Source organism: Stegostoma tigrinum, chromosome 3 (assembly GCF_030684315.1).
Source record: "Stegostoma tigrinum isolate sSteTig4 chromosome 3, sSteTig4.hap1, whole genome shotgun sequence".
In the NCBI taxonomy this organism is placed as follows: domain Eukaryota; kingdom Metazoa; phylum Chordata; class Chondrichthyes; order Orectolobiformes; family Stegostomatidae; genus Stegostoma; species Stegostoma tigrinum.
The window spans coordinates 116492812-116507757 of record NC_081356.1 but is presented as its reverse complement, the minus strand read 5'-3'; the positions used below and the strand labels follow the sequence as shown (position 1 = coordinate 116507757).

The 14946-nt window shown below is 41.0% G+C and overlaps 1 protein-coding gene across 1 annotated transcript in view; it reads left to right on the top strand.

The window, feature by feature from the left end:
- The window catches only part of tenm3 (teneurin transmembrane protein 3), a 3293451-nt gene that overhangs the window by 2407140 nt on the left and 871365 nt on the right, over positions 1-14946 (top strand). The gene's annotated exons all lie outside the window — the stretch shown is intronic.

The window sequence follows — 14946 nt, the reverse complement described above, 5'->3', positions numbered from 1 at the left end:
GTCAGGAGCTGGGAAATGATGTATTGTTATACCTTGTGCCAAAGCGAGTCAAAAGCATTTCCCACAAACAGGAAGACCACAAATATGCATTCTTTCCTATTAAAGGTGTCAGAGATGCACACTTCACATTACTGGTGCTTCTTCTCTGCTGAACCCTGTGAATTGAAGAAATCCAGTTGATGTTGATCGATGTGTGTAATGACTTTCTTTGGCAGCTTTCCCGGGTAGCTTAACCAGCTGATAGGTCCATAATTGCTGGGACCGCTGAGAGCTTTTGTATGGGTTATCAACCATTGTGACGACTGCTGATTTCCAATCTCCTGAGATAGCTCAGCACTGAGGGACGATGATACTGTCTATCACAACCAGTACCTCATCGACTAACCCACTGGTCCTCTGCCTGATAATATTACCCCCACCCCGAGACATTTCTTGCTTAGTTTAAAAGATAGAAAGATTTTACACACACACACACACACACACACACACACATATATATAGCACCTTTCATGGTGCTCAGATTGCCCCATCACAAAGTACTTTTTAGAACTGTGTAATACGTACAGTCATAGAATCAGTAATGTGATACCAACCAAATAATCGATACAATTGGTTTAGCTTGAGGAATATACATCAGTCGATTTCCCAGGGAGAAGTCCCATTCTCAAACTGTGCCATAAAAACATAGAAAATAGGAGTAGAAATAGGCCATTCAGCTGATGTAGCTTGCTCTGCCATTCAACATGATCATGGTTGATCATCCGACTCAAATTGCTATCTTCCGTACCCTTTGATTATTTTAGCCTGAAGAAGTACATCTGACTCCTTAAAAATATTCAAAGCTTTGGTGTCAACCACTTTCTGTGGCAGAAAATTCCACAGGCTCATCACTCTACTGGGTGAAACAATTTTTCCTCATTCCCAATCCGAAATGGGTCACCATGTATCCAATAGACTATGAATGGACTTGTTCATCATCAGGATTTACCCTGTCTAGTCCTTTTAGAGATTTTACAGGTTTCTTTGAGGTTTTCTCCATTCTTCTAAACTCCAGTGAGTATAGCCATAATGAATCTGGTCTCTCTTCATACATCAGTTCTGGCACATCCCAGGATAGGTAAATCTTTGTTGTATTTCCCCCGTAGCCAGACCATCCTTTCTCTGATAAAGAAACCAAAACTGCACACAATCCTCCAAGTGTGATCTCACCAAAGCCCTGTACAAAATACATCGATACATCCCTGTTCCTGTTTGTGAATCCTCTTGCTATGAATGTCTTTTTCATTGCCAGCTGCACCTGTATGTTTACTTTCAGTGACTGGTGTACAGGAACACACAGGTGGGTCACCTCACACTTATCCACACCATACTTCCTCTCTTATGAACTTGCCCAGTCAATCAACGTGTCCAAATCATGGAATCCCTACAGTGTGGAAAGAGGTAATTTGGCCCAATGAGTCCACACCAACCCTCCAAGGAGTATCCCACACCCTCAGACCCAGTGCCCCTACTCTATGTGTAACCCCACATTTACCATGGCTAACCTACCCAGCTTGCACATCCCTGGACACCACTTTACAGCCTTTCCCCCATAACCTTTGATTCCTTTACTGATAAAAAATATCTTTCTGTCTCATCCCTGGATATACTTAATGATCCAGCTTTAACAGCCCTCTGTTCTGAGGATAGTTTCACCACCTTCTGAGAGAATAAATTCCTCCTCATTTCTGTTTTAAATGTGCAACCCATATTCTGTAATTATTCGTTCTGGTTCTTGATGCTCCTGCAAACAGAAACAACCTATCTGCATGTGCCCAGTTAAGTCCTCTAAGAATCGCATTTATTTCAATAAGACTGCCTCTGTTTGTTCTCTCTCTCAATGAGTACAGGCCCAATCTATTCAACCTCTCATAAGGCAGTCCCTCCATATCTGGTGTCAGTCCAGTAAACCATCTTTGGAATGTCTGAAATGTCAATGTACTTCCTTATCTACTTCATACCACGTATGCAGGTTATGATCCTCCAACCGCCCAGTTTCCATGGGTCTAATGCCATCAATGCCAACCTACAGAACTTCCAAGCCCATTCACCCACTATACACTGTATAGAAACAGTGATACCCAAAGTGATGATAAAGACTTGTGTAAAAGACTCATATAAAAATATCCATTTATTCATTACTTTCTGCTAAAATCTCCATTTACTGCAAGCCTATAGAAACATTCATCATTTGGAGTCTTTAAAATATCAATAGCAAAAACTGCCAGTCTTTGAAATCTCTTAACTTTGTGTGATAAACATTGTGAAATTTACAACTGAGTGCTAGACCTGTCAAGCAAGCCGAGGATGAGGTGTTTCAACCGAGTAGTTGATCCATGAACTCACAGCCAAGACGATATAATAAGGCTTGACTAAAAGCCAAGATACCAATTACTCTCAGCCTTTGCTTGATTAACAGGTCTCCAATGACTTGGCCAGTGAGCATTCTTCATGTAAGTCAGAAATAGCTTATCAAGTAAACACTCCTGTGCATTGATAACTAGTTAAAAAATCAATCTTGGGGGTTTTTTTTGTCATTCTGTTGTGGGACACCAGTCTCACTCACTGGGACAGGATTAATTGCCTGTCCCTAGTTGCCCTTGAAGAGGTGGTGATGAACTGTCTTTTTGAAATGTTGTGGTCCATATGCTGTAGGTGGATGCATAGCATTATAGGCAAGAGAATCATGATTTTGACTCTGGAATAGTGAAGGAATGGCTACATATTTTCAAGTCAGGACGGTGAGTGGCTTTGAGGGGAATCTGTGGCTGGTGGTGTTCCCCTGAATCTGCTGCTCTTGACTTGATGGAAGTGGTTGTGGGTTTGGAAAGCGCTGTCAAAGGAACAGTATTTGGCATATTTTATTACAGTGGCACTTCCAATTTAAATAAAATTTTAATAGTGTAATCAATGATCATTAAGACCTATATTTAAGGGTGACCACCTGTGAAAGAATGAAGTAGTAGAATTTGAATAAAATCACAACATCCCAGTCATGCTGCAGAAAAAGAACACGTTAAACTCAACAGTTTTTTATCGTGTGAATGAAGCTGGTCAGATAATTCAGTTGGCTGGATAGTTGGTTTGCAATATAGAGTGATGCTGACAATGTGGGTTCAGTTCCTGCACCAACTGAGGTTATCAAAAAAGATCCTCCTTCTCAAGTTTTCTGAGGTGAGATGATCTGAAGTTAAACCACCACTAGTCTTTCTCTCAAAAGAGAGATGTCCTGTGGTCTGATCAGATTATGTAAACTTTAAACCATGAATCCTTTGCCCAGAACATTCAGTCTTGGTAAAATAAAATTGTAGAAGGAGAAAATGAAAAAAAAACGACTGGAAAATTGATCGCTTATTTTGGTTCTGCCTTTTCTATAATGCTGAACAATACTGTTTTAATTAAAAGTGATTTTAACAAAACAATTGCCACTTCAGCAAAGACGCCAGTGTTTGGAGGGTTTTATTGAAGAGAAATAGTCAATGGTAATTATGATAACTTAAGGTAATCGCCACTTACTTGAGTACACTATCACTGGAGTATAAAGAGTTAACTCTGTGTGATATGCTAAATGACACAGTGTAAATCATCACAGGAAGTGATTCTGTGCCATGTTGTAATGGTGTTATCTCTTACAGCCTTATGGTAAAAGCAAAGGAGAGATCTCAAACAGCAGTCTACTTTCTTCACTTCAATAAACTAAATATTATTTAATTGCACACCGAAACGAAGAATTGCTGAATAAACACATTTAGTCAAAGCTTTTCATCTTTAACTCATCAAGATAATTTACAATGGTAAAAGTTCAAGCAGAAAACCAACATTTATGCTGCATGAGAGGATAGTGCTGATTGGTTGATAAGTGGGCTCTGATCAATACAGGCCCACCTGCCAATCAATCAACACTCTCCTTTCATACAGTATTTATGTATTTTTCCCCTTGAAATAGTAGTTCTTGTGAATTGTCTAATGAAAATCTTTGACAACACGTATCTTTTTTCAATAATACCCTTGTCTGTACTACCAACCAACCATAAAACAGAGAATATTAGAATCACGACAAAGCAGCTCCTTCAACAAATATGTTGGGTGAAAGATACCTTCTATTGAGATGGAAAGAGAGCAGGTCTGAAGGGGCAATAATGGGCTGAGTTCATCTTGGTGAGAAATTTACTCCCTTTTCATCACCTCTTCAACAAAATGCTGGGCAAGTAAGAGCTGAGGCAACTTTCTCAAATCACCAGAAATTAAGGCTCTCAAGTAGTCAATTAATGGCTACTAAAGGACCTCAACTCGACACCTTCCCAATTTCTTGCCTCCCTGGTAACAGGGAGACCATGATTACCTTCCTGCTAAGTGATGGGCAGTTCACTGTTGTCCCAATTTTGGGATAATCAGAGGCATGGATGGTGGGCATGAGAGGGCCTCTGAAAACTAATCCCTTGCCCTGGCCTCCAAACCATCTAACATCCATCAACCCAAAACCCAATTGGACTTGCATTCTCATCGTTGTATCCCCTGAGGAGTACACCTTGACTTGTGGACTTTAGGACATGGAAGCTGCTGGCTGTGATTGAGGCCTGTGACAGGGTGAGATTCTCAACCTCACTCTCCGATCAGCTGTTATTCAGCTAAATGGCAGCAGTCCAATGTGTTATCTCGTCAGCAGGAGCACATGGTAGCCATCACCTAGTATGCTCACCTCAGATGTGGAAAAACTATTGGAAAATTGTGCACTTTGTTACACGTGACAATTGTTGGTGCTCTTAGCATTTGAGTTGTGTTAATTAGATATTATTGATTTAGTATCAAATTCAATTCTATGTCTGAGCTGGTGCTGACCTCAGCTGTCGGTGTTCAATCAGTAATCTCAAATGCCTTTGAGCAGGGGAAAGAAAAATCTTTCACCTACTTGATTTTATCACTTTGATCACACATTAGACACGGATAAATCATGGCACTGAACTGGTTGCCTATGTTTATTCTCCAGGTGCACATGTAAAAAACAACACATGGTTACTTTGACAAAATACAGAGAGCAAATGTACTCGAGGAAAGACATCATTGTGAGGAGGCGGGAGAAAATTGGCGAAGAGAAGAGAGGAAATTGAAAGAAACACTTTTTAAGCATTTGAGAAATGAACATCAAGAATCAAGAAGTCTCCAAATTTAGATTTCAATATTTTTTGAATGGCTAGGGAAACGGATTTATTCTTTTAAGCGAGATGAAAGGGTTGATGCATGACCATAGCCTTGGAAACAGAAAGATTTGTGAGGCGCATTGGGTTTAGGAAGGTTTCCAAAGCTGTCCTCAAGTATCAATAGGTGATTGTCTGAAAAGATGCTACTGAAATGAATCAGGCCAGTCCTGTAGGGCAATAAGTTAGGCACTGTGACCAGGCAATCTCAGCTGTCACATGAGTACAGACGGATCAAAACAAATAAACACATTAGTGTGACTATGCAATCTTTCTCTTGCTTGCCTCAGCTTATGGGTTCAAGCCATATTCCACCAATAATCTAGCTAACATTTTAAGAGCTGTGCTAAGGAATTGTGGCATTGCCAAAGGTTTGAGATTTGAAATGAGGTCAATATATTTTCCAATCAAGCGGTTCAGGAATGTTATTATCTCTGGAACAGAGAGGACTTCAATCTGTCCTGGCTCTAGAGTGGGGACAGTACCACTACATCACAGGATATGCTCAGGTGGATAAAATGGATTACAATGCAGTATTTCTGAAGAACAACAAGAGAGTTTTCTAAGTGGTCAACGAAACATTTGATTATGGTTTCAAAGTACTGTTGTCCCACGAAGAGACAGATGAGTTATGAGCAAGAGTCATTGAGCTCTTTTAAAATGTTTTCTTAGTTTTGCAAGGTGCAGCCAGCAGAAAGATCTTCACACATGCTCTTGTGATTGTAAATCTGAGTCATTTAGCAGTCAGACAGCCCGTGCCCAATTTACACTAGTATCAATCCCATTGTGAAATTCACAAGGGGCTACCTTTCAGGTGTCCCAAGGTAATGCCAAGAAGAGGACTTAGCCCTTTAATTATGTAAGTGAGGAGTACAGGAGCTATTGAAATTCCCTCTTACAAAAACATGTTTCTGGTAAGCATTGGCAGCAGTGGGCCAAACCCTTTCAAAGGTCTCGTCACCACCAATTCCAGGGGAGCTTCTTGAAACTATTTTGCCCATTGCCCAATCTGATACGATCTCTGCCTTCCATCTCAACTCTGTCCGGCCCTCCTCACCATGAACTTACTTACAGGTTGCTAGTGGTGGCTCAGAGTTAAGTTCTCTCATGGGACAAGCTGCTTGAGAAGGTAGATAGACAGACATAAGGTCCAAGACTCAATTTTTGAGATAGGCACTGGCCTCTCTGTTTAAGACACACACTGCTCACATAGCTTGATCTCCTATTCCTAGACACACACAAAGCAAAATATTTAAAGGAAAGTATAAATGTCAACCATACATTTCAAAATTGAGAGTGGGCTCACAAAATTACACTTTTTAAGCTGAATTCTTCCCACAGGGCAGGGAAATAGGATAAGTTTTCAATTGCTGTTACAATCAAGAATGGGAGCAGGTACAGTGTAAAAATTGCATTCTCAGAGGTCAATCTCGTGCCCTACTGTAAATTTCAAAGTGGAGTCAAGATGGGACTCGGTGGCAGGAACCTGCTCTCTTTCAATCAACAGGCTTTTCTCTTTGAGGGCCTCATCAACAGGCCATGGAGGGCAAGAGGGAAACGTTCACTCTGAGGACTAGGAGCTGGAAGTGGTCTGTTGCACACAAATGATTATTGGACACCATTTGATGTGGTCATGATGCAAAGCAACGTGACAAGATGTGGCACCTCAGCCATCTTTGAGGTGAACCTCTGGATGATTTTGTCAGTGCTGGGCTTTTGACCTGCTGCCTTCACCATTCACCAAGGCAAGGGTGCACTCTGCCGTTGCTGCTGGTTGCCTTTTAGCATTAGCTTCAGACCAGTCCCAGTCATAGGCTGGGCATCACACTCACATACCATGCAGCCAGCTGATTTACATTTAACACAACGTAGCATCAGTACCCGGAAGTTTTCCAAGCTTTGAGTCCCCAGCGCCCAATTTGAAAATCCAGCCCGAGGAGACAGGATTGTATTTGGGTCCTCACCCCATCTCAGTTCAGAAACAGGAGTTTCACACAATTTGATTTGATTTTATTGTCACATGTACTCGAGTACAGAACTACAGGAACACAGTGAAAAGTCTATAATGTTTCCACAGAAGGTGCCATTTTTGGTGCAAATACGGAATCTTAAGAACAAAACAGAAAGAAAGACCGAAGTCAAAAGTTACTTGAAACTAAATAGCAGAGGCAGTCATCTGTGAAGGGCACTGCCTGGTCAGGTACCTTGTGTAGGTTCACTGCTCCATTTTTCTCAGCTCCCACATAGCCTCTGCTTGCTCTCCCTTCCTCCTTTTTTAAAGCATTTTCGTTTTGATGGGTTTTTTTCCTAAAGCCTTACAATGCAATAGCTTATAAAACAGTAATTATTGTTCCAAGCATTTGAGCAAATTAGCTCCAACACTGAAAGTGCCTCAAAAAAACGAGCAGCTTTTAGAGCCAAAATATTTTACCATTCTCCATTTTGGATTACCCATGTGAACTGGAAGGATCTAGAGGGATACGGGCCAAATGCTGACAAATGGGAGGACTGGATTAATTTAGGAAATCTGCTCAGCATGGACAAGTTGGACTGAAGGGTCAGTTTTCATGTTGTATGGTTCAATGACTCAAAGTTAAAGATTGCAGTAACTATCATATAGCGTAAAACTTAGAAAATAAGGTTAAAAATTAAACATTGCAATCTTTCCTAGTTTAAGTAGAAAATAAAGAAATATAGCTGATGGTTCAAAAACTGACATAAAACCCTCTTCATTATCAGAGTGCCAATTAACCTCTCAATGTGACAGCATCAATCAGGAGCCTTCCAGGTGTAGACAAGCCAACTGGCTCCAGTACAAAATAACCAATTGAGAGGCTGGTTCAATGGGAGGTTGCCCTCTCAGCCACATTTTAAGGGGTACTGAAAAACCCACGGTTCCATCCCTCTGATCAGTACCACCTCCCTCACAACCAACCTGTCAGTGAACTGCAGGCTAATGATCTCATCCACACCATCTTATGACTGGACCTTCATCCCAGGTTCCAAACTCACTACCGTCCAAGATGGCAGCGGGGGGAACTTGCTGGGGAAGCCAGCACAACAGATCGCCTGGATAATGTTCAGTGTCCATTCACTTCTGTCTCCAACATTGTCAGCACCCAAACAGTTGTGTGTAACCAGCCTTCTTGAGAAAAGATTCAACTGGCCCACAGTTCTATTACCATCACTTCACTGTTTGTTTTCTATTGTCTACTACAGCACCTGAGGTTAACTGTGGACAGATTTGACACCTTTCTAGGATTATCCTGGAGTCTCCAGGAAGTAAACACTAACCTCCATGTTGTTCACAGTCTCAGACAGAGGAAAAAACATCAGGCCAGCATTTACAGAAAAGAATAATGTGGTGCATTTTGTTTGAAGATTTTTATGTGTTTATTATAAAAATGTTTAAGATGGAACAGAGACCTGTTTCACTGTGTTGGCCATTTGGCAATGTGTAGGTCATGTGGTTGAAACCTCCATGAATACATCACATCAGAACTGATAACCCAAATTGTGAAGCTTTGCATAACTCACACTGTGTCCCTTACGTGTCTGCTGAATAACATAAGAATGTGAACAGCTTCATAACAGTTCACAATATTGGCTCTTACTGTAATGTCATTGCATTTTTTGACCTTAATGGCTTCGTTGCACAACCCCGGTACCATTAATCCCTTTGTTACATTTCCATCAGCATGATGTCGAGTTTAATGGTAATAATTTCCCATTCTACAATGGCTAGCATTTATTCCCATCATCTTTCAAAGAGCATGCTTTAATCTTATGCTTCTTTGTCAGCACCATATATTTTCTACTTTTCTAAATAAATTAGGCCATATTTTTTGTGCCAGTGCTGATTAAAATGCCCCAGCAGGAACTGATTGGGCCAAAGACTGCTTAAAAAGGGAAGTCTTCGCTTCAGGACCCCTTTTAAAAATCAAATCATCACAAAGAATCAAGATTACCTTTGGCTTTCTACATTGTTCCTCCAGTTTAAGATTGCTTTAAAAACTGTGGTATACCTTTAGTAATAGACCACCCAATCATTTTAAATTGCTAGGACATTGTATCAATGCATTTGTAGAAAAGGAAATCAGACCAAGCCAAGAAAGAAATGAGGCACAGCTGAATGAGTCTGAATTCACTTAAATGCAATAAAAGGTTAATAAAATTTTAACCCACTAAAGATATGTTCTTAAAGATTCTGAGAGGAGTTCATTCATTAATGATCATTATCTGCCCATGACAGATGTCAGATGCTTTTGCAATGTGAATGTGTTACACGTGCAAGCATTTAAATGTCAGCAGAGTTCTGTTTGACTGGGTTATTCCGCACCAAAATAAAATCTGACAGATATTGCCAGGGGAAAGTCTCATCCAGGCAGCAGCTATAATCAATTTTCAAAACCATGGTAAATTGTCTGGACCAAATTGACCCAACTATTGTTCTAAAATTATTAAAACACTATGTTGTGTTACGTGGTACACTTTGTATTTTATTCTGCTAGCAATTTGTTCTTCTTCCCTCCTCTGCAGTGCTGGGGCTATGACGAACTGAGCTGTGATTGTATGAGGCCCTCTGGATCACAGCCAAATGCTCATAGCTCGGTTGCGAGCCCTGTGCATGTAATAATTCCATTCAATGGTGGAGTATATCACAAGCAAGTCTAATTTTGTCCACCCCCAAAATTCCAATTAAAAAAATTCCATGGTGCAAGTTCAAAGAGGAGCTTGGGGATTTTCCCAAATATCCTGACTCATAAAGGTCTTCCAACCAACAATGCCAAAACAAGTGATCTGGATATGACAGTAATGTTGCTTGTGAGAATGCATTGTGCACTGATTAGCCACTGTGTGTTCTCCATCACGACAGTGAGTATAGTTCAAAAGTACACCACTAAGTGCAAAATATTTTGGAATGTCCTCAGACAGTTAAAGACTCTGAATAACCACAACTGCAATCAATTAATCCAGTAGAATCTCTCAGATGAAGGGTCTAGGCCCGAAACATCAGCTTTTGTGCTCCTGAGATGCTGCTTGGCCTGCTGTGTTCATCCAGCCTCACACTTTGTTATCTTGGATTCTCCAGCATCTGCAGTTCCCATTATGTCTAATCCAATAGAATCATGCAGGTGAACAACAGTCATTCATAGGCCATCATGTCATACAGTGGGAGTGTGCCTACCCCTGGATTGAGAGATTTGGGTTCAAGTCCCAACTGCTCCACATCAGAAGAGCAAAAAGAGGGTATGCGGTGGATTCTGGTCGATTAGATTAAAGATAACTACAAGAGGTTCAGCAGCTATATTAAGAGTAAAAGGGTGACTAGGGAGAAAATAGGTACCCTTAAAGATCAGCATGGCTATCTATGTGTGGAGCCACAGGAGATCCGGAAAATTTTTAATGAATATTTCAACTCAGAGTTTCCTGAGGAAAGAATCTTGGATGCTAAGGAAATAACAAGTGGGGATGTCTTGGACTGCATACACATTACCAGAGAGGAGGTGTTTGCAGCCTTAATACACATTCAGGTGGATAAATTCCCTGAGCCTGATCAAATCCATCCTTGGATATTGTGGGAGGCGAGGGAAGAAATTGCAGAAGCCCTTGCTGAGATTTTTTGCTTCCTCTTTAGCCACTGATGAAGTCACAGAAGACTGGGAGGATCGCTAATGTCATTCTGTTGTTTCAGAAAGGAAGCAAAAACAAGTCTGACATTATTGATAGGCAAGTCATTGGAAAGGATACTGAAGGACAGGAGCAACCAACGTTTGGTTAGTCAAGGCCTGATTAGGGATAGTCAGCATGGATTTATGAGTAGGAAGTCATATTTGACAACTCTTTTAGAGTTTTTTGAACAGGTAACCAAGAGGAGAGATGAGGGTAGGGCATTGGATGTTGTGTATATCGACTTTTCTAAGGCCTTTCACAAGGTCCCACATGGCAGGCTGGTCATGAAGGTTAGGTTGTATGGGATCCAGGGAGAGCTTGCGAATTGGATTCAAAATCAGCTCAATGGTAGGAAGCAGACTGCGATGGTTAAAGGTTGTTTCTCAGACTGGGGTTGTGACAAGTGGTGTGCCACAGGGGTTGGTGCTGGGACCTTTGTTATTTGTTATATACATAAATGATCTGGATGTCAGTGTATAAGGCATGATTAGTAAGTTGGCGGATGATGCAAAATTAGGAAATATCCTTGATAACAAGGAAGTTTATGAAAAATTACAGGGGATCTTGATCAGATGGGGAAGTCAGCTGAGGACTGGCAAATGCAATTCAGTACAAGTAAGTGTGAGGTATTGCAGTTGTAAAGTCAAACCAAGTTAGGATTTATACAGTAAATGGTAAAGCCCTGAATAGTGTTGTGGAACAAAGGGACCTATGAGTACAAATACATAGTTCATGGAAGGTATTCAAAGCGATGTGGAAGGCATTGAGCATGCTGGCCTTCATCAGTTGAGGCATTGAGTAATGGAGTTGGGATGTTATATTCCAGTTGTACATATCAGTGGTGAGGCTGCACTTGGAGTACTGGTACAGTTCTGGTCACCCTGTGAGAGAAAGACGTAGTTAAACTGGAAAGTGTGCAGAGAAGATTTATGAGGACATTGCCAGGTCTAGTAGGCCTGAGTTACAGCGGCAGGTTGGCCAGGATAGGACTTTATTCCTTGGAACGTCAGAGAATGAGGAGTGACCTTATTGCGGTATATAAAATCATGAGGGGCATAGATAGGATGAATGCATATCGTCTGTCTCTGAGGGACGGGAAATTGAAAATGAGACGGCATAGGTTTAAAGGTGAGAGGGGATAGATTTCGGAAATGTCTTTGATGTAGGGGAGAGTGGTTATGGTTTCTGAGCCCGTTTTGTCTGTTTGTTTGGGTTTATTGCTGAGGAATCGGCAGACTGTGTTCATTGGGTACCTGTTCTTTTTGAATACGCTGTATAGGTGATTTTCCTCTGCTCTGCGTAGTTCCTCTGTGCTGCAGTGTGTGGTGGCTTGTTGGAATAATGTTCTAATGCAGCTTCGTTTGTGGGTGTTGGGATGGTTGCTCCTGTAGTTCAGTATTTGGTCCGTATGTGTTGTTTTCCTGTAGACGCTGGTTTGAAGTTCCCCATTGGCTGCTCATTCTACTGTCACATCAAAGACATTTCCGAAATGACTGCCAGACTACTCGGACCTCTTGGCATCAGGGTAGCCCACAAACCCACCAACAGACTAAAACAGCAGCTAATGAACTTAAAAGACCCTATACAGACAACAAATAAAACGAACGTCATCTACAAATTACCTTGCAAGAACTGTGACAAACACTACATTGGACAAACTGGCAGAAAGCTAGCCACCAGGATACATGAACATCAACTAGCCACAAAACGACATGACCCACTATCACTCGTATCCTTACATACAGATAAGGAAGGACACCACTTTGATTGGGACAACACATCCATCCTAGGACAAGCCAAACAGAGACATGCACGAGAATTCCTAGAAGCATGGCGTTCCAACCGGAACTCTATCAACAAACACATTGATTTGGAGCCAATCTACCATCCCCTGAGAAAAAGAACAGGAAATGACATCACCAATGCAGGAAATGACATCACCAACCCAAGGAAAGCTAATCAGATAAATAGAAAGCGGGACATAACACCAGCGCTTCGTTGGAGGCTCACTGATGATGTTACCTAGAATGGTGACGAAACGTCTGAAAACGAACCTTCCAGCTCAGCAAGCAAACTCACATCCAGAACCTCAACCTGAGCTACAAATCTTCTCAAAACTCACTCTGAACAGGGTGATTAGAAAATTAGGTTAAATTTGAAACAAAAGCCAAGCATTGGTAACTGAGCATAGTCGCCTGAATTTGAACAAAATTTAAACTTAGCATGGTCCATATATTGGGGCATTTCTTGGGAATGCAACCTGAGTTGCTAGCAGAGACAGAAAATACTTTGAGCCCCCTAGCCAGCTGCCCCTATTGGTAGTCACCGCAAAACATACTGCAACATACTGATCTACCATTTTAATGCTCTTGGGCAGCATTTTCCAAACTCACTAATACCACAGTCCAGAAGGCCAAGAGCAGCAGACACATGGGAACACCACCACCTGTAAGTTCCCTTCCAAGCCACTTATCATGCTGACTTGAAAATATATCACTGTTATCTTGAAAGTTGTTGGATCAGAATGATCAAACTCCCTCCTTCATGACACTGTTGATACACCTGCACCAAATGGACTGCAGTGGTTCAGGAAGACAGCTCATCAGCACCTCCCCAAGAATGACAAGGGATAGGCAAAAAAGTACTGGTCCACCCAGTAATCTTCACATTCAGTGAATGAATAAAACTAAATTCACTTACTTAAGAATATGATTAATATTCTTCTAAAGCAGTTCATGTCCAAAGTCCTTCTGCAAAGTTAAGTTAATTTATTTATTAAAATTGTATGGAACTCAGAGAAATAGTATTTGCATAATATTACTACATTTCCACTTATGTCCATAAGTCCCTGAAAGGTCATATCCAAGTTAACACAAAATGAGGAGCAACCCAAGGATTTGTTAAGTTTCAATTAAAGTTAAACTTGGAACCTTCCTCAGTGTTCTCCTTTCAACCCATGTTGCATTCAAGAAACCTGCCATTATGTTTGAGTAATTTTCATCGCAGAGCAGATTACAACATATTCTAAGTGGCAGTTCAACTGTTTTCATTTTTTCAGAATGGTCTACTGAGCTTGTGAGTTAAATTTCTGTTTGCTGGACTTGTTTGAAGAGGCAGAGAAGCAGCAGGAGACAATGATCAAAGGTACGACAGGTGATGGGAAGAGAACAATGTGAGCTGCTGCATAATAGATTCTCACTGTAGCTCATCTTGGTGAAATATATATCTACTAATATTGATGCCACCATTCTCTTTTCTGGTAGAGATTCATAGAGCCTAATGGATCTGTTGCAAACAAAGCAAGGGTAATGCAAGGAGAAATATTTTTAATACAATGAGTAGTTAGGGTATGGAATGCCATGCTTGGCAATGTGGTGGATGGAGGTTCAGTTGAAACATTTAAGAAGGTATTAGATGACTATTTGGATAGAAATGGTGGCTATGGGATATGGGGAAAAGGTAGGAGATTGGCACTAAGTAATGGAACCAGTGCAGGCATACTGGGCCAAAGGAACAAAAACAAAGTTGCTGGAAAAGCTCAGCAGGTCTGGCAGCATCTGTGAAGGAGAAAAGAGAGTTAACGTTTCAGGTCCGGTAACCCTTCCTCAGGAGGATATTGATAGTTCAGATTAAGTATGTGACGATCTGAACTATCAACATTCTTTCTCTCCCAGGATTCTACTTTGCCCTCCCCCCCACTACAAAATTGTGTAAATGCTACCCACTCCACACTTCATTTCAGCTCTGATGGAGAGTCATCTAGATTCAAAACGTTAGTCTGCTTTCTCTCCATGGATTTTGGATGACCTGTTGTGATCTCCATCATCTTTTTTTGTTTTCAGTATAGGTTCCAGCATCTAGAGCAGTTTGCTACTCCAAAGCTATTGTTCCTGCTCAAATCCATATGAAATACCATTTTAAACATTTGTGCTTAATGCAATCTTCAGTATTAACTCTTTCAGACCCTTACTCAGTGAGGCAACATGAACAGGCTGATATACATTAAGAAGATCAGTCAATTGTGCCATCTGTTACAATC